This window comes from Pelecanus crispus, chromosome 1 (genome assembly GCF_030463565.1).
Source record: "Pelecanus crispus isolate bPelCri1 chromosome 1, bPelCri1.pri, whole genome shotgun sequence".
In the NCBI taxonomy this organism is placed as follows: Eukaryota; Metazoa; Chordata; class Aves; order Pelecaniformes; family Pelecanidae; genus Pelecanus; species Pelecanus crispus.
This window is the reverse complement of record NC_134643.1, coordinates 45206479-45225071: the sequence shown is the minus strand read 5'-3', so window position 1 is coordinate 45225071 and position 18593 is coordinate 45206479.

Here is an 18593-nt window from a genome sequence, read left to right as displayed (position 1 = left end):
AGAGGAAAGTCTTTTGCAGGGTTAATTTCAGCCAGAATAATTTTATTGCTTACAGTTCTTCTCCAGCAGTGTTGCATTTTGAACTGCTGAATTTGAAACCTCAAAATTCCTGTAAAACTCTCATGCAGATTTACGTTTTGCTCTTCAATTTTGAAAGTATAAGCAAATCGGGTAATAACTGCTCCCTACGTGCAAATTTCACAGTGTATTTACAGAATTATTCTTCTATGAGAGTTGCAGAGGTGTGGATCATAGCCTAAGTTTCTATATAAAATAAATGAAGTGATAAGGATATAATAAAAACACTTCAAGATTTCCTGTCACAGTAATAACCTATTGTTTCCTTTTTAAGCAAGTTGTATATTAAACAGAAATTGATTTGCATCCATTTTTATCTTCACTTTTCGAAGGCAATTTTCCTTCCAGTTATTTCGTGTGACATTTGCTACTGACAATATTCTCTTAAATTATTCAGATGTCTCAGTGGTGTATTCATGAAGCTACAACATTTGTACAGTACCTACATGCAGCCATATTGAAATATCTGAGAGGCTCTCACAAACATAATCCCACATCAGCATATTTTTAATTCCATGTTGTTTAACGGGCATTTTACAAAACCTTTACTCGAGCGTACATTACAAAGCAAAGAATTTTGAGCCAGTGGGGTGAAGGTGAGATGAGACGCACAAAGCAATTTCAATATCACAAGAAGGTTGGCTGAAATGTTTACAGTGGTTTTGAACACATTGTTCTGATTTTCTGCCGCATCCTAAATATCACTAATCTGAATAATCATTCTGGTTTTCTTCAGAAAACCGGAGGGAGAAAAGGTTTGAGAGATAACAAACATTCGTTATTGCTCTGAGTGTACAATTGCTCTCAGCCCCAAAAGACATTTGGCCTTTGATCTCTTGCTGAGAAATTTAAACATCACCATAGGAAAAAAAGGTAACACATCAAAATTAAAGGGGCATAAGAGCATCTGACTGCATGCAGTACCATGAATCACGAGCTTTCCTGCCTTACGTGACTGTTTTCAGGGATGGTGCCGAGAGTGCTCAAATCACTAAATCAAGATGAGGATTGGCTTTTCGTCCTTCAACTTTACTCCTACGAGCCCGCAGTCATGAAGACCTGCAGGCGCAGACCTGACTGCAGGCAGAATGAACCTTTTGAAATCACCCTCATCATTCTTGTCATTAAACAGGGGTTTGCACACAAGTGTAGTCTGGAATAGAAGCCATTCTCCAATACTGTCACCCGATGAAAAAGAGTTTAACTAAATAGGGGGTTGGCCTTGTTCTGAAGAAGCAATTTGGTGGATATTTTGCAGCAATTTTATTGATGCAGCACTGAAAGAAGCAGAATTCCCTGCCTGCCCATCGCTTCTGCCTTTGCCCTCACAGTCTCTAGCCTAATATAAAATCATGTTGACATTGACACAGAATATGTATATGATACAGCTCCATAAATATTTCATAAGCATGCAGTCTTATCTATTTGCCTGTAACAACACGGGAGCAGTTCACTATCTAAAGCAGACCGAAGTCGATGGAAAGATTCCAGTTAATATCCATGAACTCTGGCTCAAGTCCGATGTCTGTGAAGATTTCCCCACTTGCCTCCCAAAATAACAATCGGGAAAAACATGTAGTGCATAATTTGTGTAGCACGAAATAACGTGCCAGCTATTCCAGACTAGAAGACTTTTTCCATATGCTCTGATGTTTGCCAAATACTATGAAGCAAAACACGCAGAGCCATCAGCTGTAAACATTAGTGCTGTTTTATATTATAGCATTTTGTCAATGAATGTCAGTTAAATCAGAAGAAAAGTTGTATGATATATCATAATTAAATCAAAATTAAATTGCTTAATTATAATATATTGCTTAATTATTTCAGGCCTGGCAGTTGACTATTTTATTTTGTAATGGAAGACACAATTTGCAGCGATGACTTTCAGCTAATTAAAAATTAAGGCAAATGTCATTTATTTGCTTCCAGTTTTGGAGCTATATTTTGAAAATGTATTAGGAGAACAAATTTGAAGTCTTACACTTTCATTTATTTAAAAGAAGGAAAAAATAACAAACCAGAGTATTCCTCTGATCTCCAGGAACAATCCTCAGTAGAGTCCTAGTGCAGTCAGAAGTCACTACATCTAATGAGGCATGCACAAATGCTTTGAGACTTGCTACAGAGCCTTCGACCTTTACACGCCAGTGACACTGTCCTGATATTTTAAATAGGTGTGAAGGGGCTGAAAAAGAACCTTGTCTCAGAAAAAGCTTTCTGCAGTAAAGAATTTTCTGAAGAGCACATGCCCACTTGCTCACAGAGATAACATCTGATGGCTTCTATTATTGTAATGCTGCAGCTTTCCACAATAACGATATAAACACTGTGGTATTATTAGAGACTGCAGAGTACTGGATAATTAGATTTAAATTGGCCTTTTACAAAAAAAGGGGTTACTTTAATGCTGCAGTGCATCGCTGAAGGTAAAGATCTACAAAATACTAGTAGATTATCTGCCATTTATGAAATGGCAGTTGCAAGCAAAAATTTCTTATAGGTTAAAAAATGAAATGTCATAGAATTCAATTATGATTTCCAGTTCAGTGTTCACTACAATGATTATAGTGCTAGGTATGAAACATTACATGTTGCATGTGCAACATGCAGTCATAAGCAAGAGTACATTTGTAGTCATAAATAAAAGCATTTACATGCTTCTCTAAAACACAGCATAGACTGTATTCCCTGAGCATGCCGATTCTTTGGTATATCACTGCCCAGACACACTAGTGCCATATAATCATTACAAGACAGATGTTTCTGACAAAAATTAATATCAGCTCAAACTTCTACATCATTTCCTCTGAAAAGGAAGCATCTGAATAATATACAAATGTACTCTGGAGATTCACAAGCAGCAAGAGATTTCCTTATGGAGGTACAAAGTATTGGCTGACTGCCTTAGTGTGCTGGTATGGATCCTGAGGGTGAGAGTCCTATTGGAATGCACCTCTTAAGAGAGAAGAAAAGTAGCAACTACTCTTAAGTGAGGAGTAAAGAAGAGGAGTAAGACTTCAGACATGGCTGATTATAGAGCATGAAGTAGCCTCTGGAAATCTGAAAGCTGAAAGAGCGTGTTCCAGGGGCCACAGCCTGTCTTTGCAAACATTCAGGCATATCCAAAGTAAGGTGTGGGGGGACTAATCCCATGGGAAAATTTTACTTGTTTTAAATTGTTTTTGAAAAATAAACTGAATAGTGGGAAAATTAATGAGAGAGATGTGGCATGTTCACAGTGATGCACAGGAAAGGGGGACTTTCAGGATTTGGAATGAGAAAAAACTCAGAGTAGTGTATCACCTTCTGGCAAATCATAGGGAGATTTATGACAGAAAAAGAAAAAAAAAAAAAACAGAAAAAGAAAAAAAAAAAAAAAAGGCCAAGGGGCAACAAAGCAAATTTGTATGGTTTCTGTGTGGTTAAATTACAGCAGGTATACCATAGCAGCTGCTGAAGGACTTAGTGAATACTTAATCCCATGGAAATAAAATTGGTGACATGGCTGCTGCATGGTGGATTTCAGACAATTTAATTTTGCTTATTCCTCCTCTTATCTGCTGAACACAAACTGGATGGAGTTAGACAGCAAATAGGTCAGACATCCCATGCTGGCCAAATCATTCCCTCCCAATGAGAAATTTTCTGGAAAGTGTCCTTTTGCCTTGCCGCCTCTCAAATATTTCTGCCATACTAAAACCTAAAATCGATAAAAGTATTAAAAACATACAAATATAATGTTACTATGAGTAATTGTGTAAGTTTTCAGAAGTAATTGTCACTATCCTTTCAATGTTCAATGCTGTAACTGTAGTAAAGCTGGTCACTGTACTTCAATAAGCACGCAAAGTAGTAAATTGGGATCTATTATCATTAAATGGTACGTCCTGGACAGCTTATCTTTTCAGCATCCCAACCATGTTCACCTCAGCAGTTACATCCACCTTGGAATGTAATCACAAAACTTATCCAAGACAGACAAAAAATCACATGCTAACATCTGTTGTGTTCCTCTGACACTTTTGTTTACAGCTCCTGTGCACTGGAAGAGAAAGAAACTATGAGCTTTCAGTGCTGATATGTCCAGGGTAAGTATGCAGTGTTATCAGAGAATGGTTCGACACCACACTGAAAATTTACCCTATTCCATTAGACTGTTTTTAATTAAATTAATTCATCATTAAGAAGATGGGAACATTAGCAGAATGTCTAAAGATATCTACAATAAACGATCTCTGCTTAGATTTAAGTATTCTGGGATGTTAATAATATATTTTCCACTCATTCATCTTCCTATTAATGAAATACGCTATCTTTCTAGCTTCAGTAATGGACATTTATTTTAAAAGAGAAGCTCAGAAAAGAGACTTCCTTGGCTTTTTATAAAGATGGGTCTGTAACTACACTTTCAGAAGAAAGGAAGGTCATGGTAAAGATGTCATATCAAAACAGCCTTTTCACCACTACCACAAAGGCTTACAACGCAATCCAGATTTAGTACTGCTTTAGAGAAGGTACATGAAAGGCCCAAGATTTCACCGGGGAAAAACGTTCTGATGAAGAACCCTGGTGGGGAAATTCAGGTGTCCTGTCTGTGCTGCTACCGATGCACAAGAAATGTCCAAGCAAACCCCCACCGAATCACCTCTGTGCCTCTTTTAGTGGAGGAGAGACATTTCTTCTGCTGCCATATGTGAAACATCAAATCAGTTGACGCTTTCTAGATCCTAGCTGCACATTAGCTCTTCAAAAATGTTTCCCAATGCTTGCTACTAATACCACATCAATAGTTTCATTGGCTTGACTGAACGGACAAGATAAAGCACCTAAATCTCTCCCCAAAAGCCCACGGCTATTTTATTGCTCAGTTTTAGAAATGACTACAGCAGTGTGTCCTTGCTGTAGGAGTATCACTGGTCCTGGAGCAGGATGGAAGAACATGGTGTTGTAGATAGGAAGGGGACCACGAGATGGTGAGCCGGTAGGGATGAGGACCCCACATACAGGGAGTGGGGCACGTCTGAGCCCAAGTGCAAGCAAGTGTGGGGGTGTGAAAGGAGTCATATAGCAAGTCCGGCAGAAGTGCTGAAACTCCAAGGTAGCAGAGAGGAGAGCTTGGCAGAAATACTTTTTGACAGTTACTCAAAACTGTTAGTTTTGGGTGCCAACAGCTAGTTAGATTGAGTTATCTACAGCACAGTTCTGGACCAGGCAACAAATCCCCCCGTTACTAGACATGAGCTCAGTATCAGTCTCCAGAATTTGCTTAAAATAGGAACAAATACTTCTAGAAAAACAGCTGAAAGAAACTAACTTGACGGCCAAATACAAAATCATCATCTTCTTTTTTTTTTCTTTTAGTAGGTTCAAACATGTTTTGCTTCTCTCCTGAGACATCCATTTAGTTCCTAGTTCAAGTGCTTCCGGCAATGTAGCTATCCGGAAGTTCTGTGTACGTAGATAGGAATTTCAGCTGGGTCCTTCTCTAATAGTCAGACAAAGCAACGATAATAAGCTTCTGAAAAGTCATGAGAAAATGAAATATTTTAAGATTTCCAGTCTAATATTCACACTGAAAACCTATTATCTGAGTATGAGTTATGTCCAAATAATATAAAAATCTTTGTGTACTCTTCTTAACCTATTTTGCTTTTTTAATTCACTGTATATCTAATAAACACAGACTATATGTAGAATAAGCATAGAATAGTCCACAGTTCTCTGTCACAATAAACACGTTTTATTTAATTGAAATCATTACAGCATATGATTTCATCTCTAAGCATGTTTCAAAGCTAACAATATAACGTCACAGAAAATTACCTGCCTGGTGGACAGCAAACCATCTGAATATTTTGGAAGGGATATGGACACTGTGAACATTGGAGAAAGACAAATTCCTCAGTACACGGCACAGTACACGGCACAATCTACAGCTTCCTGGTTACCCATTATTAAATACGGCGGAACTGTTCAACATACAGGGCTCCGAAATATCTTATGCTGCAGACTCTGTGCAAGACAAACTTTGGCTCGCATTTTCAGAAAGAACCTCAGTCTGATATGTAATCTATGAACACCTAATCACTGTGTATTTTGCAGTACCAAGCTATACAAGGAATAATGGATTTAAACTGAAGAAGAATAGATGTAGACTAGACATAAAAAAGAAATTTTTTACAATGAGGATGGTGAAGCACTGGAACAGGTTGCCCAGAGAGGCAGTGGAGGCCCCATCCCTGGCGATATTCAAGGTGAGGTTGGACGGGGCTCTGAGCAACCTGATGGAGTTCAAGCTGTCCCTGCTCACTGCAGGGGGGTTGGGCTGGATGGCCTCTAAAGGTCCCTTCCAACCCAAAGCATTCTATGATTCTATGATATTTTCAGACTCACTCCATAAGCTGTTGATAAGGCCACTGTTAATTTAAATGACAACAGTGAAGCCAACACTATTTTCTTTCCACCTAAAAGCCATGATTTTTTGACTGCACTTCAAACTTCTGCTCCTGCAATGCAGAAGAGCACACGGGAGCCAGAGGAGTCACAGCAGCTTATAGAGAAAAAAATCAAGAACAAGGAGCATTGCAGCAAGTCAAGAGTGGCGAGAGTCCCTTGCGTAGATTCAATGTACAAATGCCTGTTTCCCTGACCATGTTCTGAAACTCTTATTTTACCCTAAGTATACGATATTTCTTAGACATGTGTTTCTTTTGATTTTTAGAAGTAATGGGGCTATAGACAGCCCTGTCTCTCTGGATGTTGACATTGTTGTCATGTTTCAGCAACAGTGAGGTTACCAAAACTGTCAAAGCATCAGAATATGTATAATTTAACCCCTCTGTCTTCCTCTACTATTGGAAATGCTGCTTCAAAATGACTGAGGTCCTTGATAATAGCTAGTTATGAATAGGAATAAGGGAAAGAAAGAAACTACAGTAATTTCCTCCCACATGATCATTCTGTCATCTTTCACGCTTGCATCTTGTTTCCTGAAGCTGTAATCTGCATTTCTACTCCCCTGGTATTTACTTCCAGACTTCCTTTATACAGCAGTGTAAGACAAAAGAATTCATATAAAAATTAGTGTTCAACTGCATTTAAGCATGAAATTCTAATACAGTCCACAGAGAATTTTTGCTGTTCCAAAATCATTTTAGAGTAATCCTACAAATAATGAAGCCCTTTATATCAATAAATTCCTTGTTGTGTACATTGCATAAAATCAATTTATATTCATATATTTGGCTTCTGTCCAATCAATGGCTCTAATAAAGCCTATAAACTAGTAAAGTGCCATAGAGATTAACTATGACATGGTAAAATTCATAAGGAACAACACAACAGAAGTTGTAAAATAATACGGCGAAACACTATTAATATTCTTGTTTTGGTATCTGCAGGTCATAGCTCTAAACTCACTGTTTCCCCTTTGACTTTTCCTTCTATTGAGATTTCCTATGTGTCCCAATTTCTGCACACAGTAACCATGGGGTTAGTAAAATTAATTAGGAACAAGCAGGATGGTACGTGCACTAGGGAACCAAATATGGGGAGCTGAGATGTGCAATGCTGTGCGACCTCACAGATTAGTTAAGTCTTGGACTTAGGTTGTGAAATAATTGGCATCTCAGAGTGTGATTCTACTCTGACAAGTGACTATATAAAAATGGCACCTTCTTTCTGAAAAAGATCTGCTCCCTATGTATATTCAGTCATCTATGCTGAATTTAATGAGTACCACATTCCAACTTCACCATTGAGTGTTTTTTTTTCCCCTGTTACATCTGCAGTATCAAAAAGCTAAGAAAACAAGGAGAACACAATAAGATTGTATACCTTCTCTGCATCATGAATGCAACTATAAACTAAATTTCAAAGACCAGTTGATGATATCTTTGAGAACCTACTGCAGATTACACAGTTACAGCTGAAGGCATGGGATTATATCCTTGCAGCCAAGCACATGAAATTTGGGCTGCATTACTTGGTGGTAGGTGGGAGAAGGATTTTTCAGATTCTACGAAAAAATTACATGGCTGGCATTTAGAAAAATGTAAACAGTTGGTATCTGGCATTAAAGCTTTAAGATGCGTCACCCACATGTACTAATGGGAAAAATACTCACATGTGAGTGAATTTTGTAGATCAAGCTTTGCAAATTCTGTGTGATAAGATTCAGACTTTTCAGGTGGATGCACTCTAGTTTTAAAAAATCTCAGCAGTTCACCACACAGATATCAATCATATACATGTAAAGTACCTGTGTGCATACAAATATATCTCTATATATACAGCATAGGTATATTCCTCCCACGTGTGCATCAATGATATGCTACTATGCTTCCTATGAGGTGACTAACAAGTCACAAGGACACAAGCATTATGATTTCACTGTCAATAAAGCAAACAATGACACTTTGAATCCAAGAATTTTCTTGTAAACAGATGGTGGGTTTGTGGGGAAATACACAATTTTCATAAATTGTGCTGTTGATGAAAAGATTTTTCAGGGTTTTCTTCAGCCATATTGTATCAGCACTGAAATCAGGAACAATGCTGCAAAACCATGAACGCAAGCTGATGGTTCTGTTAATTGCAGCTACACGAAAATTACTGTTTCATGAACGTCACCAGTCCAGGAAAGAAGAGCATGGGGGTGCAGGAAGCATCTGTATTTAGATTTGGATTTTAAGTTAAAAATAAAAATGAAAAAAAAGGCTATTTGATATTTATGGTTAATTACAGTACTTGCACTTTGAAGGCAATCTTATGAGCACATGGAAGAAAAATAGTGGAAATTGGAACTAATTGTCCTATAATGACTGATACTTTTTCCTCCTGTTGAGAATGATATACCATCATCCAACAGCTTTCCGCACACAGCAGGAGGGAAAATTATCAATCAATTACATGACAATTAATTCTTAACTTGTAACATTTTTCTACTGAAAAGAAAATAAAAGATCCTAATTTGAGATTAATAATCATGCATTCCCTACAGTGTTTTGGAAAGCCATCTTTTTAAAAGATGCCCTTATACATATCTGAAATTATTTTAACAACTGATAACCGTAAACTGAGGCAGTTTATAAAGTGTTAGTACTTTCTGCTGGTAGTACAACTATTTCTTGTTCTGCAATTATTTCTGTAGATGAACAATTTAGCAAGGACCCCATTCACAAGACTGTTGTATCCAACTCACACGTGATCAATACCTGAAAAAATAACTTCAGAATAAAGATGAGGAAGTAACAGAACAAAAGCAAAAAAGAAAACTGCTTGGATATTTTTTGTTTAAATAAAGTTAAGCACTAAATGGTAATTTAGGGATTTTCATAAATTTAAAACTTTCAGGTTTTTTGCACACGGAAATGCTTGATGTGGCCACGTTCCCATCTCTCATCTAGACCAGATCAATTACACATGATGTAGCTTTGAATTCCGTTGGACAGATGACAGACCTTAGCCTAAGGTAACATTCATTCATTGAGTTCTCCCTTCACTGAGTTTTGCATACAACAATGTTGCTGCCTCCATTCATTTGTGCTTCTCTGAAAGGGAAAAAGCGAAGAGTCATCGCTGTTCAGCTTTTGAAAACACGGACTTGCGTGCCTGCTTTCAGGAGAGGACACAAACCTTGAAGAAGGTGCTGGAGACAGTTCAGAGGAGGAGCAGGATTTATGAGTCACTCTTGTTTTTAGCATACCCTGCTGATTAGGCAGCTTCTCACTCAGCATGCTGGCTGCTGAGCAACCCATTTTGAGGTACTCACATCTTCCGGATATTATATGGGAAGCTTGGTCTAAAGCTTTGATACAGCCCAAGTTTGTAGAGAGTAGGGGTATTCATATGCACAGCATCAGGGATCCTCTAATCAAATCCATGACCTGGATTTGCTCTGCTTGTACAAATAGGATGGCAAAAGCAGTCTGGTGTCTCTGTCTGATGACATGACCCTTCTGGGTCATGAATATTCCCCACTTCCATCTGGAAGTTCAGCACAGCTTTGAAAGAAACTTGGTGGACTGAGGCCAACTGAGATGCCTGGGCTGAATTCTGAAAGCAGTCCTCCTGAGTGCCTCATCTAGGATGGCAGGTAAAGTCCCAGAGCATCATGCCCTTTTAAACGGAGGGATGGATCTACCCTAAATTTGGACAACAGTCTGCAGTAGCATTCTGACTGAGGCAGTGATTGATAGACCATTCTGCCTCATTAGCCACTTACTGCTGCAGGAGGGCAACTAAGGTTAGTGCTATTGCCAAAACAACCTGGGGAGATAGAAATCCTACTTAATAGGCATGGCTGATTTATTGCTATTGCTGGCTTTCCCGATTTGGTTCTGAGTGCTTCTTCCTTCTGCCCAGTACAGTGCTATTTGTTTTAAACCACTGACTCAGTGCTTGTTGGGGGGAAAGTGCTGTTCATCAAAGGCCTGTAAGTAGGATAATTTAGTTTTTCAAGTTTGTGGATGGTAACTTGAGCAATTTTTACTTAACCTACTGGTAATTAAACTTAGACCACTCTGAACACCTCACTGGTTACAGGATGGTTACAGGAATGTTGTTTTATAACCCAGTGCAGCAGGTACTGCTATTGCAGTTAGATGTCTAGCAGCTAAACACCTTAGAGCACATTGTCACATACCCTAAGTTTTCCTGTAGATTTAGCTGATTGAGCTAATTGTCCAACTGGGACATCAGAAGAAGGGCTGCTTGTGTGCTAAGTGCTATACAGTTAACATTCACGCAGAAAACCAACACTTTTAAGTGAGCAAATGAACATGAGAGAACATAAGAGTTCTACTTTGTATAGTCATCTTATTGATATAATTTAAAAAATCTGTTCTGTTTCAGATCTTATGATCTTATCATCTTTGATGATCATGTTGTCTGATTGAATGCTTCAATGTGATAATGCTTTTTTGTTTGTTCAGTTTTCTTTTTTTTTCTCCCCTATTTTGTTTATTGCAAAGCTCTGTATACAGCTATGGCATTATAACTACTTATTGGTCACAAACCCTAACCTATAACCATGATCCATTTAAAAATTAAAACAAAAAACTTACTGATCATATGTGCATAGGAAAATAACACTACCTGTTGTCACAGAGCACAGAACAAAGACGATTAGTTATGCATTCAGTTCCCACTTTTTTAGGTCACCATAGCTGGCGTACAACTATGCATCTTTATCAGACTTTTAGCTGAAAACAGTATCATTTTTACTATTATGTGATCTGTGGCCTGCTGAGCACTGTGCAGCATAGCAGACTTGCAGTCGGGGAGCTTCAGCACTAACGATACGCATCCTCCAAGGTCGTACCACTGCTTGGCTGGTAAACTTGGCCAGTAAGGAGGATTCCATAAGGCAGCGGTTCATGCTCTCTGCTGCTCCATGTGCTCAAGAGAAGGAAGTGGCCAGGACAGACAAGTGATAATTTTAACTTCATTTCCAGCCTCTGGTAGCTACTTTTTGCCCTCTGCAATCTGTAAATCAAAGTGTATTGCCCTGGAGAAGGATGACGATAGTGAGCCAAAACAGAAGCAGAACGTAGGGAGGCTAGCATGACCTTTAAGACCCTTTCAGTACATGTGTTCCTGCTTTGTGGCATGGGCATTTTGTCTCCATGAAAGCATGTAAACACAGGACTGGAATCAAATGATAATGCCAGCACTACCTGCAAGAGCTTGGTCCTCTATAATGAATGTAGCACTAATTATTAAAGAAACCCTTGCCTTTCTCTAAAAACCTTGCAGCCAAGCTTTCCAGAGATTATACGTACATTATAAAAAGGGAGCACAAAAGGATTCAACATGGTTGATAAAATTGTTTGCTTTCTCTTTAGAAGACAGTAATAAATAAGTTAGCATTTCAAAGTTCTGTGAAGAGAAAAGATATTTGAGAGGAAGCACACGGATGCATTGTTCTGTAGCATGGGCATTTGATGAGCTCCAGAAATCTCTTTGGAAGAGAAAAGATGTATTATAGTGTGTGAAAAGAAGAAATCTTCAGTATCAGGCTGTTATCTAGTTGCTAAGGGCTGGTTCTTGATGAAAACAGAGCAGAACAGAATGGATAGTTTAAGCACTGTGAGGTAAAAGCAGAAAATTGGACTTAGAGCACAAGGGACATTCACAATGGAATGAAAGTGGATGCAGTAAAATGTTAAGAATGTGACAAGAAAAAGATTATCATAAATATGAAGAGACGAAAGTCAAAGTTTTGCCTTCACTTCAACAAAGCCCTTGGAGAAAAAAAGGGGAATTAGCCCTGCTGGAATGTACATTAGCAAAGAGAAAAGAAAGATGAAAAGAAGAATACCACTTCAAGGTCATTTTAAACCAAGCAGCAACTACTAAACCTTTAATTATAAGCCTGTAATTCTTGTTTGTTTATTATTAATTGCTAGCAAAAAAAAGAGATAAAAGCTGGAAGCAACATAGTTTTGAACTTCATTCTGTTCATATTTTTGCTGCCAAAAACCAAATAAGAGAATTTAAAATTGTTTAAACCTAGACAAAAAAGACTTCTTCTGTAAATAGAAAAGTTTATTATCTAATTCTTTTAACACACACTAAGCAGCACTTTTTTCTTGTCTTCTGCCCTTTACAAAACCAACCGTTTTAAGTTCACAGAGCACCTAAAGAACAAAAAGCCAAGGGATCTCCTTGGAAGTTAGGAACAAATGTAGTTCCTTGTCCTACACACATGCAGTCTGGCTTTCCTTGAAGAGTTTAACAAACCTGGAGACAGGTTGAGCAGTAAGTCCCCACCAAAAGTCCCTTCTGACTGAAACCTGGGCTAATGTGGCATCTGTTTCAGCCACTAGCAGCTATCACAGTAGGAGAGAGAAAGCAGCATTTATGGCAAAAAGTGATAATTGTTTTTAATCCACAAGCACAAGCACCGACTGGAATTTTCATCACCTTTTCAACCATTTGAAAACAATAATTGTTAGCTCTGTTAAATACCTTATCTTTTTAAACCAATACTCTCCAAATGCAAATTGTAGTCACAGCTGCAAAGGAAATCTACTGCCAAAATACACCATTGGGAGATGAGAAAATATAGTGGCAGCTGGCTGTCTCCAAAGAGGGAGAGTGTCATCTCTCTGAAACGCTGTCGGCTCTTGTAGAAGAAATGCTAAAGAGCAAAGAACTGCAGTATCAGCCAGCCACTGGCTGACAGTGGATGTTGCTAATGGGAACAAATTGGAGGCTGTAACTTTAGTAGAAGAAGGAGGAAAGGATGAGGAGGGCTGAAGCACCGGGATGCCTCTGCCTGCACACAAGGTGAAACTTTAGTCAAAATTGTGTAGTGTAAAGACGCTTTTTCAGTTAGTTTGGATTCAACGAGTATTCTTTACCTCTCTCACTCAAACATTTCTCATTCTTTGTGTTTGCAGCTTCCTGACTAAAGCTCGGTGATTGCTTCACTGGCTATTTGTTTATCCCACATTCCAATTCCGTGAGTTTATCATTAGCAGGGGACAGTTTAAGGAACAAAACTCTGGGAGGTGATGTAGCCCCTTAGTGCAACTTCACCAACCAAGCTGTGCCGGCATCACATTTCAAGAAATGCATGTTGCCTTTGACATGGGAATAGCTCAACACAGCAGCTTTTTCTGCTGACAGAGTGGACTGGATTCAAAGTGGAGACTTATGATGTGGGACACCGCAGCTGACAAGAACTGCCCTACAGCATTAAGTCCTCTGGTCAGAGCTCACTTCAGAGGGAACTTACCTACGGCTGTGCCACAAGAACACTGAAGTTATCATCTCAAACTCTCAGAAACACCCGAAGCCTTTATTTTTCTACTTTTTCATCTAGCATAACAAGAACTTCTATGATTGTTCCATATTTTACTGGGTTATTTGCAATGCTTGAATCAAGGACTTGTTAGATTTACAGTACAGCCACTTTCCAGCTCAGTTTAGTATTAGCGGCAGTAGTTTCTGAATCTAGTCTACACGGGAAGACAACAGCACACATTTTGCGTTGTTACAAAACCAGCTGTGAGACAGCACGGAAATAATGGATACTGGGGTCTTCGGTATCTATATTCTGCTTACCAAAGAAGACTGTTGCCTAGCATTTAGAGCAGTGGTTAGAAACATGACAGTGAGGTACATTTGTTTGTCTATTTAATTCTTTCTGCAGGCAAAGGCAGTACAGTAGGTGAAGTCTGCTTCTTTCTGTTGAAGCCTACTCACACTCCTTGTGACAAGCCATCCTGTGATGAAACAGGCAAGTGCTACCTGCTGTGAAATGAGAATCTGGTCAATAATAAAGGTTGTGAATTATGTTGAAATATATATACTAGCCTAAAAGGCATTTAGGGCTGCATTTACACCTGACATCTACATGTGTAGCCTCAGTGGAAGCCATGACATGTTGTAGCAGGCCTTCAGTTTGGATAATCAGAACCAGCACCCTGGGGTGCACTGCAGCAGCATCTACGTGCAGATGAGGTTAGACACAGACACTCTCCTTGTCATCACCCGATATCCCAGTGCAACCTGCATTAACATCTGCTTCTTTTTAAATAAGCTACTTGTACCTGTTTTAAAGGCTAAGTTTCTTCTTCTACTTATTTGGTGGTTTTAGCCTTGCCTCTTCCCTTTGCTCATGGCTGTCATCTCGCTCCCCTTTTCCTTATCCTGGTGTGTGACTCATGCTACCCCAAGAATCACATTTCTCTGCTTCATTAACCATCTTCAGCCTATCTCTTTAGATCCCTCCTCCAGACATTCTCCTGTTCTCTGTTCTTCCCCTCTATCTTACCTTAGTCTCTCTGTAATATTAGTAAGAGATTTTCAGAAGCAGAAAGTGAAATTTAGACACTTAGCTATCATTCATGCCTTTGAAAAATCTCCTCCTACACCTTCATAATTCTCTTGCTATGCAGCAAAACCCTTTCCTGCTTTTAACTCCCCTTCCTCTCATCAACTGTTCCTTCTTTCCTCCCTCTGTTCTCTTTATTCGGTTTTGCTTATCTAACTGAGGCCATAGCTATGCCAGCAGATCTCTGCAGCGTAGACATGTCAGCAAAACTTCTAAGGTATGCCGTTATCCTATCAGAAACAGCTTTTGTCAGCCTGCATTACCCAATTTCAGAAGACACTGCAACTTCACCAGCAAACACACCTCCTCTTCAGCACTCGTTCTACCTACACATGCGGGAATGGGTCAGCGCAGTTACAGCAGACAAGACTTCAGACAGTCCTTGATGCAGAGACTGTCTTTTTAGAACAACAAAAAAAAAGGCAACAAAGAATGTTAATTACATTGCAAAATAAATATTTGATAGAATGTTTTTATAGATCCTGATACTCTGCATCTATCTAATGGGCTAAGGAAGTGGTTCAGTTTGCAGAGTATAACTTCAACTGCTCAACGCTTCAGCAGAAGCAAACACATCTATTCATTTAGCATAGCTGGAGTGAATAAAAACCAAGTCTTTTCAGGTCTTTTTCGTAAGTTGCAACTGTTTAGGAGTGATGGAAATTTTAATTTACACTGGCGGTCTCATTAGAACACAGGACCATTAAAAGATTTGTGTAAGAAAATTCATTGTAATAGCATAGAAAATAAAGGACCATTTTTTAGCAACCCTGTTCATCTCACTGTGTATTGCAGCCTAACGATGCCGTACAGAATTTAATTGGCTATATTTTGAGCCCACCACTTCCACTTGTAATGGAAGCTAGTACTGAAAAGGTAAAAGGAAATTGTAGCTTGGGAACTTATCAGGAATAACTGTTAACTTTTGTTAATATAAATCTCTGTAAACTCTTTTGGGTTTATATTTTAACAAGTTTCTTTGATTAAGTTCTAGGCATACACAGCCAAGAAACTCTCTCTCCTGAGACACAAGAGAGAGGAAAAAAGAAGTATTTTGTGTAAACAGAGAGGTATCAGATGTACCCTTTGGGAAGTGAATTGCACTGTGACCTCAACAGTCTTCTCCCCCACACTGAAACCTCTCTTCTGAAACTACCTTCACTACCCTTGGAAAGCCACAAGGTCTCATTCCTTTGTGCACTTATCAAACTGTCAGCAGGAAAGGGTTAGGAGTGATTTCCCATGTGACAGATTACTCCACAACAAGCTGGTTTAGGATTTCTTGCAGGTCTCTTTGAAGCATCTGATTCTAAATACTGCCAGACATTATATACTATATTGGATGGGTACTAACCTATATTAAACTAGATGGAATATAAGTTTAATCCAGTATAGTAAATCTCTATATTTCTGTATACTCATAAACATGGAACAGCGCTTGGCCATATTCCAAGATCTATTAACATTTCTGTTGCATACTTTACACACAAAGTATGAATCATGGTTAGGCCCTCTAAATACGGGAAAGTAATAGTCATCCAACTCATCTTCATTTAATTATACTAAAATGGCTATAATGCTCAAGAAGCCGAGAAGTTAAACAACCCAATTCACTTCTGATGTTAGAATAACTGCTTCTTCCATCCTATAGTAATGTATTGCATATTGCTTTGAAGTTATTTTAATGGTCACCACCTAGTGCCTGGCATATTCAAGGCTAACCACATGAGGCTTTTTGTAGGTTCTTGCTTATCATCCCTTCCTTTAACTGAAACTTTCCATTCTTATTGCCTGGTGTGGAATTTTTGTTTGTTTGTTTTGCTTTATTTTTATTAAGGCAGGGATATAAAGCAGAGGAAAAAGGAAGAGTTATTGCTTGAAAATAATCTCTTCACCTTAGTCGCTCCATAATAATCACCACAGTTCTTGTTCTGAACGCCTGAAGACAGTATTTTCTGAGCACATCCCAAACTGCAGACTGTAGCAAATTTGTTATGTTTTGGGTAGATCTGATTGAAATGTTTTGCTGTTTAAAGAGAATAAACTGTAAGTACTTAAAAATGGGATGATTCTTGCATGTAGTAATCACCTGCCTTGTCTTGGGAGGAGCTATGAGAACTGTGAGTGAGAACTAAGTAAATACTATCATTAACGTGCAGCCTTTGTAAATGAGCAGAGCTCTGAGCAGGCAAATGTTACTAGTTAATGAACTGGCCCAATACAGAGAAGGACAGTTTTGAACCAAGAAAACTTTTTTTGGTAAAAAAAAGAAGCAGATTTTGTTTTGACATCTTTGTTCTGCTGCACAGCTTGTAAACTGCACAGCAGGGTTTTTTTGGTGGGTTCAGTTTCTAAGCACAGAAGAGAGACTTTCTCTGGCAGACTATATAATCACTGGAAGAGCAAAGTGGTGAATCACCTTCAAATGGTGAAGCTTATGAATTCCACAAGCTGTAGGCATTGGACATAGTTCAAAGATCTTACAGCCTTGAAAAATTTAACAACCTTGGATTTTTCCCCTGAAAACAGGAAAACAAAATATAAGACTTAAAGGAATCAAGAATAAAACTAAAAGTGTTAATGTTTGTTTGCGAATTCTAACTTTGGGTATACAGTTCTGACATTTCTATTTGTTTCTATTGTTTCTATTAGAATAATTCCTATTCAGTATTTCTTTTTTTATTTTATACTACTAGCTCGAGGTAGCCCATTATTTCAGTTCAATAAACATACAGGCATAATAGGTTTCACAATAGAATCTGGGTTTTTTTTCTTTTTTTGAGAAATCAGACAAAATATTTGTAATACAAAATACTGCAAAATTTAATAAGCACAAATCAGCATTGGGCTGTTGTATTTGATTTACATTTTAAATTCCTAATTAAAGTCATTCATTTGTAAAGACTTCAAATTTGTACATTTCTGAGAGTTGAAAGTTAGTAAAAAATTTCCAACTTTACAAAAAATGCTAGTGGATTTTCACCTGCTAACAAAACAAATATTTCCAGCAAAGACTAGGTAATAATGTCGTATTTATTATAAATATATTAATAAAGCAGTTCAGTCCTAAAATTTATTTATGCCAGCACATAATGCTTACAGAAATTTTAAATCATAACACTACGTCACGTTTTGTTTCTGTTTGTGTTTCAGTGAATTCTGATACATAGAACACAGATTATTCCAGGACACTTCACATCTTTAGTGATGTAGCAGGAAAGAAACAATATGCAATCATATTAAAACTATCACAAGCTATAAACTGTAGGCAGCAAAATTGTCATTTTAGCTTATGTTTTGTATTTTCTGTCTCCCAAATGCTTAGAAGACTGCTTGGGATTTATGCAAGATATTTTCTCTCTCTGAAGACACATTAATAGTGCCCTTTTTATTGTCTACAATCTAGTGGTCTCATATGATTTGAATCCCAAAATATCTAATCAGAAATCTTGATTTCTAATTCATGTTTGAAGTTTGGATGCATTTTTCATAAGTTCTAAAAATAAAGAGTTCTGTCTTCTGCAGTGGCATGTCATGCATATGTATGAAGGCACTGTGACAAAATTCCAAGGCATTTTAAGAAATGTAAATGGAAAGGAAAACATAGTAGCAAAATATGATGCAGCACTTTAGTCTTTTACATATGGGAAGTCTTTGAATATATCAG